General features: G+C 42.0%; 1 protein-coding gene across 1 annotated transcript in view; it reads right to left on the reverse strand.

The window, feature by feature from the left end:
• The window catches only part of sgpl1 (sphingosine-1-phosphate lyase 1), a 114756-nt gene that overhangs the window by 48537 nt on the left and 52104 nt on the right, over positions 1-14115 (reverse strand). The window lies entirely within an intron of this gene.

Raw genomic sequence — 14115 nt, forward strand, 5'->3', positions numbered from 1 at the left:
GGGCCTCAGGAAGGGGAAGTCGAGGAAACACACACCAGTCCTCATTGAAGGATCAGCAGAGAAAAGAGTGAGCAGTTTCAATTTCCTGGGTGTCAACATCTCTGAAGATCTATCCTGAGCCCAACATATTTATGCAGTTACAAAAATGGCATGTTGGCAGCTATATTTCATTAAGAGTTTGAAGAGATTTGGTACCTCAAAGACTCCAGCAAATGTCTACAGATGTACGGTGGAGAACATTCTAACTGGTTGCATCACAGTCTGGTATGGAGACACCACTACACAGGATCAGAAAAAAGATGCAGAACGCTGCAAACTCAGTCAGCTCATCATGGGCACTAGGCTCCCCTCCCCAGTATTGAGGACATCTTCAAAAGGCAATGGACGGATTCATCATTCAGGACCACCATCACCCAGGACAAGCTCCCTTCTTATTCCTACTATCAGGGAAGAGGTACAGGAGCCGGAAGACAAGCATACAACATCTTAGGAACAGTGTCTTCCCCTCTGATGAACCAACCCATGCTCAGCACCTCACTATTTGTGCTCTTTTTACACTACATTTATTTTTAATATACAGTTCTTATTGTAAATTTATACATTTTTATCCACTGTACTGCTGCCACAAAACAACACATTTCACAACATATGCCAGTGATACTAAATGTGATTCTGAGACTCTGCTAAATTACAGAAACCAGACATCAATTGCAAGGCCAGTAGTTCTGATTAAATGTAATGACCTGAAACACTCTTTCTTTCTCTGCTGGCACTACCTAGCACAAGTATATCCAGTATTGATTACCCATCCTTAAGCAGCCTTGAGAGAGCGATGAGGCATCCCTTCTGAATAGTTGTTGCAGTTTCATATAAATCAGAAGCTTTTTAAGTGACTTTATAGAGCAATTATGAGCCAACTGGAATGGTGTTTGCCCAGAGACTCAGACACAAAAATGAATTTTGTGGATTTTGTAGTGTGAATCAATATTAGGGAGCCAATTGGATTTTAGACAATAATCTGAGAGCTTCTTTGCTGCTTTCAATATAAATTTCTAATTCCATGTGCGTGAATTGTTAGTTTCAATTACAGTAATATAGCCAACCTGAACATCAAAACTCTCGTCGAAATTATAAATGGGAATGAAAAGGCATGAGGAGCCTTTGATGGCTCTAGGCCTGTATTCCCTGTAGGTTAGAAGAATGAGGGGGAAATCCCATTGAATATTGGCAGGCCTAGAGCGAGGGCGTGGAGAGGATGTTTTCTATAGTGGGAGACTCTAGGACCAGAGGGCACATCCTCAGAATACATGGACGTCTCTTTAGAACAGAGATGAGGAAGAATCTTTTTTAGCCAGAGTGTAGTAAATCTGTGGAATTCATTGTTGTATACTGTTGTGGACACCCAAGTCATTGGGTATCATTTAAGCAGGGGTTGGTAGATTCTTGATTAGTGAAGGCATCAAAAGTTACAGCAAGGAGTCAGGAAAATGGGGTTAAGAGGGATGATGAAATGATGGTAAACACAAAATAATCTTCAGATGCTGGAGTCAAAGCAACAACTCACAACACGCTGGAGGAACTCAGCAGGTCAGGCAGCATCCGTGGAAAAGATCGGTCAACATTTTGGGCCGGAACCCTTCGTCAGGACTGTAGGGGGAAGGGGCAGAGGCTCTATAAAGAAGGTGGGGGGAGGGTGGGAAGGAGAAGGCTGGTAGGTTCCAGGTGAAAAACCAGTAAGGAGAAAGATAAAGGGGTGGGGGAGGGGAAGCAGGGAGGTGATAGGCAGGAAAGGTGAAGAAGGAATGGGGGAAAACACAATGGGTAATAGAAGGAGGCGGAACCATGAGGGAGGTGATAGGCAGCTGGGAGAGGGGGCAGAGTGACATAGGGATAGAGGAAGGGAGGGGGACGGAATTACCAGAAGTTGGAGAATTCTATGTTCATACTAAGGGGCTGGAGACTACCTAGACGGTATATGAGGTGTTGCTCCTCCAACCTGAGTTTAGCCTCATCATGGCAGTAGAGGAGGCCATGTATGGACATATCTGAATGGGAGTTGGAAGCAGAGTTAAAGTGGGTGCACCTCTGCTCCGTCAGCCACAACAGACAGGATCTCCCAGTAGCCACCCACTTTAACTCTGCTTCCCACTCCCATTCAGATATGTCCATACATGGCCTCCTCTACTGCCATGATGAGGCTAAACTCAGGTTGGAGGAGCAACATCTCATATACCGTCTAGGTAGTCTCCAGCCCTTTGGTATGAACATAGAATTCTCCAGCTTCTGGTAATTCCCTCCCCCTCCCTTCCTCTATCCCTATGTCACTCTGCCCCCTCCCCCAGCTGCCTATCACCTCCCTCATGGTTCCACCTCTTTCCACTACCCATTGTGTTTTCCCCCATTCCTTCTTCACCTTTCCTGCCTATCACCTCCCTGCTTCCCCTCCCCCACCCCTTTATCTTTCCCCTTACTGGTTTTTCACCTGGAACCTACCAGTCTTCTCCTTCCCACCCTCCACCCACCTTCTTTATAGGGCCTCTGCCCCTTCCCTCTACAGTCCTGACGAAGGGTTCCGGCCCGAAACATCGACCAATCTTTTCCACAGATGCTGCCCGACCTGCTGAGTTCCTCCAGCGTGTTGTGAGTATTGATGAAATGATGGAGCAGACTCGATGGGCCGAATGACCTAATTCTGCTCCTGTGTCTTATGGTCTAAAATTATTGATTTTTATAGCAGAGTGGGACAGGAAGTAACTACTGTCAGGTTATCAGAACAATTCAACTGCTTTACCAACGTCCTTCTCTGAAATCATCCACATCTAACTGACCACAGTTGCCACACCAGCTGGAAACTTTAAACTTATTACAATGTCTAAAAGTGCTTCAAGGAAGCACTCCAAACAAATGCTGAGACCAAGCCACAGAGAACACATCAGGGCAGTCAGTAAAAAAAACCTGTTCAGATGATGGATTCTGAGCAATTGTTGCAGAAGGAAAGTAGAAAGGTTGGGATAGAGAATTCCACAACTTGGGATCTTGACATGTGAGGGCAAATAGTCATAGTCATACTTTATTGATCCCGGGGGAAATTGGTTTTCGTTACAGTTGCACCATAAATAATAAATAGTAATAGAACCATAAATAGTCAAATAGCAATATGTAAATTAGGCCAGTAAATTATGAAATGAGTCCAGGACCAGCCTATTGGCTCAGGGTGTCTGACCCTCCAAGGGAGGAGTTGTACAAATCCACAAATGATTAAACTTTTTCCAAGGATGATCAACAGCTGAGAATTGAGGTGTGGTTGGTTGGTGTAAGGGACAAAACTACAGAGGGATTTCAAAGGTAAAACTTGTGTGACCTCCCAATTTACACTGTTGTAGTCTGAAAGGATGCCTACTTTCACAAGTCATACTCACTCACATACAGACATTGTTATTCATCCTCTAGATTGCGCTTGGTTTTCAAATGGAGCTCTATGCTTACATGCAACATGAGAACGTAACACCCATGCACCCCCACCAATGCTTTGAAGACACCTATTACTGGAATATACTGCCAGCATTGCCTTACAAGTCAACTTCAAAGGCATCACGTGGAATATATTAAGCATGGCAGCTATTCCCGACAGTTTAGTTATTACAACTATAAAGCTTTGTTCTGTAATTACTGAGGAGACTGATTATGAACACAGATTTCATTTGTATACTGCCTTCTCAGCATTTATGTACTGAATAATTCACCAAAATATTCCAACCCAAACAGGGTAGAATAAAATTCGACAAGCCGTGTAAGGGGCACAAGGAAAGATACCAAAATAGTTTGGTGAAAGAGGAGAGCTTTAAGGACCATCTTCAAGGAGGAAAACCGTAAAGATAAAGAGTGCTTCTCTAATTTCACCCTTTGTTCTTGCAACGTCCTTCAAGCCTGATAGAAAAGTTATATTCAGATCCTTAGTACAATAATGCAGCACAGGAACAGGTTCCTGGGCCCACAATGTGTTGAACTAATTAAACGAGTAATTAAATGCCTAACTAAACTAATCCTTTCTGCCTATGCCACAACCATACCCCTGTATTCTCTGAACATTATTTAGGATGCATTTGTTCATGTACTTTGATAAACCTATTAAAATAGACCTAACTCTTTTAACAGCATGGGACGTATAAGTCCGTTCTACCCACTCTGCTCCTGCAATAGACCTACCATACAAGTTCCACTCTCTACTACATATATCTCATAACTCTACCTTCTCAGCACTGAAAACACTTCTCTGTATTCAAACACATCTAGATCCTTTTCATATCACTTCCCCTTTACCTACGCGGTAGGGCTGGGCATTACCTCTTTTCCATTACAGGGAATTTCTAAAACTCGCATAATCCCTCAAGACTCTCAGTCTAGACTGTGGCGTAGGGAAACCTGGATATCACAAAATCCATCACAAAAAATTCTTGGAACCAAAAGAAAATGGCGAGTGGAAGTCGCCTGGCAGCAATGCATCATTAGTTTAGTTTAGCTTGCTTGGTATGTACTGCTGGTCACGAGGTGTCACTTCAAACCAAATATTCTCACAAGGTTCAATTTTTGCCAGAAGTCAAAACTGTTTATTTTCTTTGAAAGGTCATTAGCGATAATGAAGAAGAAAGTGTGTGGAAAGATCGAAGGCATTTTTTAATTAAAAAAACACTTAAGAGATCAACTGTGAAAACATTAGACCATTAAAACTCCACCCCACTCCCTACCACGGATACTGGCTTGGCTGCTCCCAGCCCCTAATCCATGTTGAGACATCATGACCTCAAGCATTCAATTACCAAGCAAAAATATAAGATTAGCTTTAAAGAGAGGGTACCAGACCTGGCACCTGCAATCATCTTCACTGCACTCAAGGTAACACCCCATACCACCAGGATCAAAACTGCAGCTACTTCCATTCGATTGCAGAGCCAACATCAAAACTGTCCGCTACACTTTAGCAACACTATCACCCTCTTCAAACAGTTTGCATCAAAACAGACTTTTTCTTTGTTCTAATTGTTTTCCGTTTTTGTCAAATTTTTGTACAATTTACATTTTTCTTGCAAATGTCACTTATCTGATGCTATGTGTCCGTGACACTGCTGCAAATAAAACTCCAGAATTCGAATTACTATTGCTGACATACGTCAAGAAATCAGTCTGGCAGCAGAGATAGATACCCTGCAATACATAGAAGTCACTACGTTACAGAATTAAATAAATGCTCGTACTTGCGCATAAACTTGACCTTGAGTTCAATGATTGAAAGTGTTCCAACATTCCCTCTTTTTTTTAAAAAAACAGCTGCGCAGTTTAACCATTGCTCTGAACAGGGAATTTTTACATGGCCTGAAAACCACACAGCACATCATATAAAAGAAAATGCCAGCTGTTTGGTAACAAAGGCTACGAGTACAGGAGCATTTCAGTTACTGAGTGGCCAGACACCCGCGCAACTCAGAGGTAAGAGCAGCGTTTACATGCCAAGTGTTATTCACATCCAGGGGGAATCGACCAACACACACAAAATGCTGGATGGAACTCAGCAGGACAGGCAGCATCTATGGAGAGATCCTGCAATGCCAACTGTTTAACTCCTCACCATAGACGCTGCCTGACCCGCTGAATTCCTCCAGCACTTTGTTCCATGAATCACTCTGGATTTACAACATCTGCAGAATCTCTTGACCTGCATCGGAGTAGTGTCAAACAAACCTTTCTTAATATTTTATTTGTGGGTAGCTGTAAAACTTCAATGCTATGTCACGATGGGAAGCCTTATGGTAAGCTAAGGGTTAAATAATTCCATAGTTATATATGTAAGTCACGCATATTTTGGCATTTCTGCTGTGTGATAAGGATCTTTAGATTTAGCAACGATGCTAAATGAGAATTGAGACATCGTGCAAATATTTGTGTTAAATTGGCCATTCAGTTCAGTAGATGAAATGAGTTGCATTAAAGTTCATTATTCAAAGATTACAATCAAAGACAAACCAAATCAGTTCTGTATGGTCATTAAATTGGGGGAAGACAAAGAGATAAAAGCAACGGTTCAGAAGATCAGAGATCTGTAGTATGAGCAGCCTGGGAACGGGTTAGCCTTAGAGGAGGAGGAAAAGCAGAACATAGTAATTGCTAACTGTCAAGCAAATTTCACACAAGATTGGTAACCAAAGGAGAAAATCAGGCGGTCTTCAGACATCTGAGAACGAACTGTTAAGAGAGCAGAAGAATGAAGAAGCAGTGTCCCAGAGAAGACTGGAAATCGAGATACAGGTGCCAAGCTCTGCTGGTGATCTGACATCATCAGATACTGTCTTTGTATACTTTCAAGTAACTTAGTGAACTTCCACTTAATGTGGAACTTGGGTAGCTGCAAGTTCCCACACTTGCATTTGACATAAAATTCCTTAAATCCACTTAGAATTAATAATTTAATGCAAAAATCAGCCCACCGCTTCCAACTGCTGTGTGCTAGCACTCGTGTTGCCTTGAGAACTACTTTTTCTTTCCTCATGTTTAACTAGCTTCTCTTCATGGGCAAGTGTTTTATCCCCAGCCCTTCAGAATCAGAATCAGGTTTATTATCACTGGCATGTGTCATGAAATCTGTTAACTTTGCAGCAGCAGTTCATCGCAATACATGATGTAGAAGGAGAAAAAATAATAAATTACAGTATATGTTTATTGAATTGATTAAAAATCATGCAAAAACAGAAATTATATTCAAAAGTGAGGTATTGTTCATGGGTTCAATGTCCATTTAGGAATCGGATAGCAGAGGGGAAGAAGCTGTTCCTGATTCACTGAGTGTGTGCCTTCAGGCTTCTGTATCTCCTACCTGATGGTAACAGTGAGAAAAGGGCATGCCCTGGGTGCTGGGGGTCCTTAAGTAATGGACGCTGCCTTTCTGAGACACTATTCCTTGAAGATGTCCTGGGTACTTTGGAGGCTATTAAAGATGGAGCCAACTAAATTTATGACCCTCTGCAGCTTCATTCGGTCCTGTACAGTAGTCCCCACATACAGACAGTGACTCAACCTGTCAGAATGCTCTCCACAGTACATCTACAGAAGTTTTTGTGCGTTTTTGTTGACATACCAAATCCTAATGAAGTATAGTCACTGTCTTCCCTCCTTTATAGCTGCATCCAAATGTTGGGACCAGGTTAGGTCCTCAGAGATCCTGATACCCAGTGTGACGAAGGCCCATCACTGATTACGGAGGGCACATGATACACTCAGTAAAACACTCATCCCCAGCAGTAATAGTGACTGGGTCTGAAACAGAGCTGCTGCATGGAGCTGTCTCATATAGAGGCCGCAGCTACCTGATGTGTGCTGATGGTGGAGGACACCATATTTAATTATGTTACCTAATTACTCATCTTGTGGTAAAGTTTTGGGGTTTATTTAATGGTGAATCCTATAATAAGGTATATATGTTTATTGTGAGAACTGGCAGTAGAGTTTCAGATTGTGTGAAATGGAAGATAACCAATTAGCTTTTGGTTGGTCTAAGGGGAGGGGCTTAGCAGTTATAAGCCTCTGGTTACCAAGGCTTTGGGTTTTTTTTGTGTTCAGTCTGAGGGCAGCTGTTAACCAGACAGGTGATAATTGCAAGCTGCATATATATAGTTTTTTTTTCCAGTTTTTCTCTTGTTTTGATGTGGATGTCCAAGTTTTTGTTTTCCCACTATTTTTGTAAATAAAAGCACCTCAATCTATTTTTGCGACTCAAGCTATCTTGTTATTTTTCTTAAGACAGTTTACCCAGTTTTTGTGACACCTAGGAACTTGAAACTGCTCACTCTCTCCACTTCTGATCCCTCTATGAGGATTGGTATGTGTTCCTTCATCTTGCCCTTCCTGAAATCCACAATCAGCTCTTGTACATTCCTGAGCAAAAATATCTCTTCTACATCTGCTTGAACAAAATCTCGAAGAATTTTAGGGACCACTCTTTCCTAAAGGAAAGTGCCCTCTAGCTTGTTCCATTTCTCCTACTCGAAGCAGGTTTAAAGACCCCGAGTCATCCTCGCTGTCCAATTCCATCGCTTGCTTAACCTGCAGGTCTACGTTATTGAGAACCTTTGAAAAATCTCTGAGTTACACAGACTGACAAGTCTGTCAGCAGAATCTGTGAGATATTTTCTTTATCAGGTTGTAAAGATTATAACAACAGAGGGAGGAACAGCACAGCCAACTATAAGCAACTGATATTTCTAATATAATTACCTCAGACTTACTGTAGCAAGTTGCTTACATTATTATTACCCTTGCAAACTATCACTCCCAAATTCCTTTCAGTACAACCAGCTAAAACAGTCTTAAAGTCAGCAATCAACTCCATGAGCAATGTCTGAAATCTCCAAGCCAAGGACAGTTTGCATTGCAAATCCAATGTGTTCAATGCAAGAACAAATTAGGAAACTTCCAATGGCAGTGTCCATTCTGCAATTAATTCTTGCACACAAAGAGCAAGTGCTCAGGTGGATCCTGGCAATGGCTTTTCCTCTCACTTAATAAGCAAGGTGGTACTGTCAGTGTTGTCACTGGATAGTACTTTTGCCTCAGAGTTAGCTCAGCGTGGGTTCTGTGTTGCAACGGCATTCAAAAGACTGGAGGCAAAAATCCTACCCTAACTTGAGTCTGGCTACAGAAGCCAAGACCAGTGGTATCCGAACGTGCGCTGAGCTTGTGTTAGATTGAGGCCATTAAAGTGATCAGGGCTGGTTTGGGTCAAGGCTATACGAGGCTGGTTCAGTACTCTATCTAGACCACTACGATTAGTGTTAATGCGTGTATCACTAGTTCTTCATTAATAGCATGAAGTCACAAGAGACTGCAGATTCTGGAATCTGAAGCAATGAATAATCCACTGAAGGAACTCAGCAAGTTGAGCAGCATCAGTGCGAGGAAAGGAATTAAGGAAAAGTCCTGATGAAAGGCTTTGACCTTAACATCAACAATTCCTTTCATCCCACAGATGTCACTTCACCCAGAGTTCTCCCAGCGGATTGTTTGTTAATTAATAGCATATTGTAGCAGCACAGTATTCAATTATTAATCAGGATATAGACTCAGTGGCCATGATACCAGCTACCTCCTGTACCAAATAAAGTGGCCACTGAGTGTAGGTTTGTGGTCATCTGCAGCCCATCCACTTCCAAGGTTCAAACAAGAGAAAGTCTGCAGTTGCTGGAAATCCAAGCCACACACACACACACACACACACACACACACACACACACACACACACACAAAGTGCTGGAGGAACTCAGCAGGCCAGACAACATCTATGGAAGAGTACAGTCAACATTTTGGGCAAGACCCTTCAGCAGGACTTCACTGTCCGATGTGTTGTGCGTTCAGAGATGTTCTTCTGCATATCACTGTTGCAACAGGTGGCTATTTGAGTTACTGTTGCCTTCCAGTGACCTTGAACCAGTCTGACCATTCTCCTCTGCCCTCTCTTATTAATTTTGTTTTTTGCACTGACCTCTGTAAACTCTACAGCAGGGGTTCCCAACCTTTTCTTATGCCATAGAGCCTTACCATTACCCGAGGGGCCCATGGTCCCCAGGTTGGGAGCTCCTGTGAATGTTTGCATGAACTTCCTAGACTCAAACCACCCTGTCTGGTACCAACAATCATTCCACAATCAAAGTTGCTTAGATCACATCTTCTCCATTCTTATGTTTAGTCTGAACAACTGAACTGCTTTGGAAAGATCTGCAGGTTTTTATACGAGTGGCAGCAATACAGTGATTGGTTGATTAGATATATGCATTAACAGGTGTACAGGTGTACCTAATAAAGAGACCATAAAGTGCATATGGAAAATATATGATTCAAGTACTCAAAATTAGTCAGGATTTGCTTCTAATAAAATTAAAGCTGACTGGGAAAGAGAACTTGAGATTAATATACCAACTGAAAAATGGGAAAAAATTCTTCAGTTGGTGAATTCATCCTCTGTATGTGCTAAGCATAGGTTGATACAGTTTAAAGTAGTGCACAGGGCTCATATGTCCAAAGATAAACTATCTCGTTATTACTCTTATATTAATCCAATATGTGACAGATGTCATTCCGAGATCGCTTCTTTAACCCACGTTTTGGTCATATCCCTTGTTGGAGAAATATTGGAAAGATATTTTTGATATTATTTCAATGGTCCTAAATATAGACTTACAACCTCATCCAATTACTGCTATCTTTGGACTACCAATGATAGACTTAAATAATTTAACCTCTTCATCACGAAGGATGATTGCATTTCTCACTTTAATGGCTGGAAGGTCCATTTTGTTGAATTGGAAAGAGATTAACCCTCCTAATATATTTCATTGGTTTTCACAAACTATGGTGTGTTTGAATTTGGAGAAAATTAGAAGTGCAGTTTATGACCCTGCCATTAAGTTTGAAAAAACTTGGGAGGCCATTCATTCAGCACTTTCATTTGATGTAATTTGATCATTTCCAAACTTGTTTTATCTCTCTGTGCTGTTGTTGGAGGGGAATGGAGTCCTCCACACTAAGGTTTTCTTCTTTTCCATTTTTAAGTTGTTAGTTTTGCCCAAGTCTTTTAGTTTAGTTGATTAATTTTGTTTTTCTTTGGGGATGGGGTTTGCTTTTTTTTTTGTTTTGTTTTTTTTTTCTTTTTCATGATTTTTTTTCCCAGTTTTTTTTTGCTTTGTATTATCCGTTGTTAGTTCTACATGATTGGGAGCTTTGTTAATTTACACTATTTGATTTTACAATTACTTTTCTTAAGTGTAACAATATATCTCCTACTATTTGTATTATTGCTATGTTTTGTTTCTATATTTTGAAATTAATAAAAAGATTGAAAAAGAAAATTAGTCAGGATTGAAATGGCCGCAGTCTGGCCGGATATGCCGAAACGGAACTCCAAGGATGACAGTCTTGTCCAGTGGTTCCCAATCTGCGGCCCATGGACCCCTTGCTGAATGGTATTGGTCCATGACATAAAACAGTTGGGAACCTCAGGTCGAGTCCAATAATGGGGGAATGCTGAGCTGTCAGAGATGCTGTCATTCAAACAGGATGTTAAACTGAAGTCCAGTATTTCCACGCCGCCCCCCCCCCCAGTTAATGTGAAAGGTTGGTCATTATTCAGATTTAAGAATAAAGCGCTAGGGCCAACTCGGTGTTCAGATGATTTAAACGCCGGCCCAGATAGAGTGAAGAGGCAGGGCACTGGGATGGGAGGCGAGGATTGGAACAATTTCGCTCCTCTCCCACAATGTTCACTCTTCTCTCCGCGGCGCTGTGGCTGCAAGTCTGCTCCCACTGCTGCGCACTTTGCATCTGCCAGCTTCTTGGCTGGTTGCCCCAGTATGTGATGAACTTGAGCTCGAGGCTTTGGGCCTACCCCAGCTGCTCTGGGGATTTGGGTCTATGGACTCAATTTGGTTCAGAGTGCTGTTGCTTGCTTCTACTGTTTGCACGGTTTCTGTTTTTTCCCCCATTTCACTGCGCACTGGGTGTTGGTCTTTATTTTTCTTTTAATTGGGCTCTTTCAGGTTTCTTGTTTTGTGGTTGCTTGTAAGCAGACTAATCTCAAGGTTGTATAATTTACTTTGATAATAAATGTACTTTGAATCTTTGATGAGGAGCATGCAATGATTCCAAGAGCCAAAATTTATCTTTAAACCATTTTTTTTAAATCACTGTGTATGGGAATTTGTGCACATATTAATGGGCTTATTTTGTTAGAGCACAAAGTGGCTGAAAATAGGCTATAAAAGATGCACTGTAGATACAAGTCTTTATTTCTATTCAAAGCTCACATCAGTAAGATCAAAAGTTTTAATAATCACAATATGGGTTCTCAGTCTACAAGACCAAACCATGGGAATGAGATAAAAAAAAATAAGATTTCAATGCGTGGCAAAAGAGCAGGAATGTGTACTCTCTCAAAGAGTCAGCACAGGAACAGTGGATTGAAAAGATTTCCTTTCCCACTGTTTTCCAGACCAAGTATCTGGGACAAACCTGTGATTATAGTTGTGGGCATAAAATTGTTTGATGTGCAATATTTAGGATCTCACTTTAACAAGGCTTGCACAGTGCTGGCTGCCTCTGTGGAAGATGCCAGTATGCAAGGGGCACCATAGAATAGCATGGAAGCTGTTACAGTGTCAGTGAGCCGAGTTCAACTCCAGCTGCCGCCCGTAAAGAGTTTGTACATTTCCCCATGACCATATGGTTTTCTTCTGGGAGCCCTGGTTTCCTCCTATATCCCCAAGGCATACAAGTTAGTTGGTTAATCAGTCACATGGGTATAATTGAGCGGTACAGGCTCGTTGACTAGAAGGGCCTGTTATGGTGCTGTATCTCCAATTAAGAATTTAAAGTAAAATAAACAACCTACATTCAGTTGGGCAGGCAGGCTAAAGTCAGGAGACGACAAATTTAATAGGTGCCTGTGTGAACTTTCAATACAGACCTCCAACTACACCTCATCTGGCCAACACCATGCTCCCTTTATGGAATCTCAGTCAATAATTCCACAATCTTCTCCCCCTCTATCCCTCCCAGACCACAAGCCAAACACAGGTGTCACTCAGCCAAATATTCTGACTTAAAAACTATTTGACATTGAGTTCACCTCTCACTTCACTTCAATGGACACCAATTACGTGTGTGTCTAGTCTCCACAAATGGCACTCAAGTGTAGGCTGCTTGCTACTTCGTGCTCCCTCGACAACCACAGCTGCAACATCTCCACCACATCTGAGCGGCAACGTTTCAGGAATCCCATTGGTCTGCTCAGTCACAGACCAGGAAGTGAGGAGTACAGGACATGGAGCAGGTCACAAGATCTAGGAACCCCTTCAGTGTCTCCATTAGGTCTTCTTGACAGTAGCTTGGTTCCAGTCAGAAACGTCTGAAAGAATGTCCCAGCTCCTCAAGGACAGCTTCTACACGACTTTCATAAGAATATTGAATGGTGCCTTTGTACAACAAAATGAAATCATCTTCACAACCTACCTCATTATGATGTTGTACCATACTCTCTATCTGCACTGCACTTTCTCTGCAGTTGTTAAACTTGATCCTGCATTGTTATTGTTTTACTGTGTAATGAACAGTATACAAGACAACCATTTCACTGTACCTCAGTATGTATGACAACAATAAACCAACCCTAATCTTAAGACAACACACACAAAATGCTGGAGGAACTCAGCAGGTCAAGCAGCATCTATGGAAATGAATAAACAGTCGACATTTCAGGCCGAGACTCTTCATCAGTACGGGAAAGGAAGGGGAAGACAACAGAATAAAAGCACTGGGGTGGGGAAGGAGGATAGCTAGGTGGTGATATGTAAAGACAGGTGAGTAAGAAAGGTGATTCCAACTCCAAAGGTTTTGTTGCTCAGATCCAACTCTTTTGTAGTTAACACACCGCATCATCCACCAAATACGGTCTATCAGAAACTCTGACAATATGGACAAAACACGTTCAAAATTCTGTTTTTAATTTATTTATTGAGACACAGTACAGAATCATCCCTTCAGGCCCTTCAAGCCGTGCTGCCCAGCAACCCTCCATTTAACCCTAGCCTAATCACGGGACACCAATTAACCTACCAATCGATACATCTTTAACAGTGGGAGGGAACCATAGCACTCGGGGGAAATCCATGCGGTCTCGGGAGAAAGTACAAACTCCTTACAGGCAGCAGCGGGAATTGAACCCGTGTCACTGGTACTGTAAAGCGTTGTACTTACCACGACGCTACCTTGCCACCTCCATCCATCTGCACATGCTTGATCAATGCTGGTTTGTCATCAGTAACTGCCTTCAACTTTTAACTCCTACAATGTCTTTACATCTGCCTACACAAAGAACCCTATAACCCTGCAAGATGTCTGCATTCCCCAGCTGTTCTTTGAATCTAAATCACCCCATCTCACCAGCTGTAGACAGCCTTAACTCTGGAATTTTTCTCTGCAAGCTTATCTCATTTGAAACCTACTTCCCTGACCAGCCCTTAGGTCCCTTGCTCTGATTCATGCTACAGGTTTTGGCTGAATAAACTATTGGAGCACTTA

Source organism: Mobula hypostoma, chromosome 18 (assembly GCF_963921235.1).
Source record: "Mobula hypostoma chromosome 18, sMobHyp1.1, whole genome shotgun sequence".
Taxonomy (NCBI): domain Eukaryota; kingdom Metazoa; phylum Chordata; class Chondrichthyes; order Myliobatiformes; family Myliobatidae; genus Mobula; species Mobula hypostoma.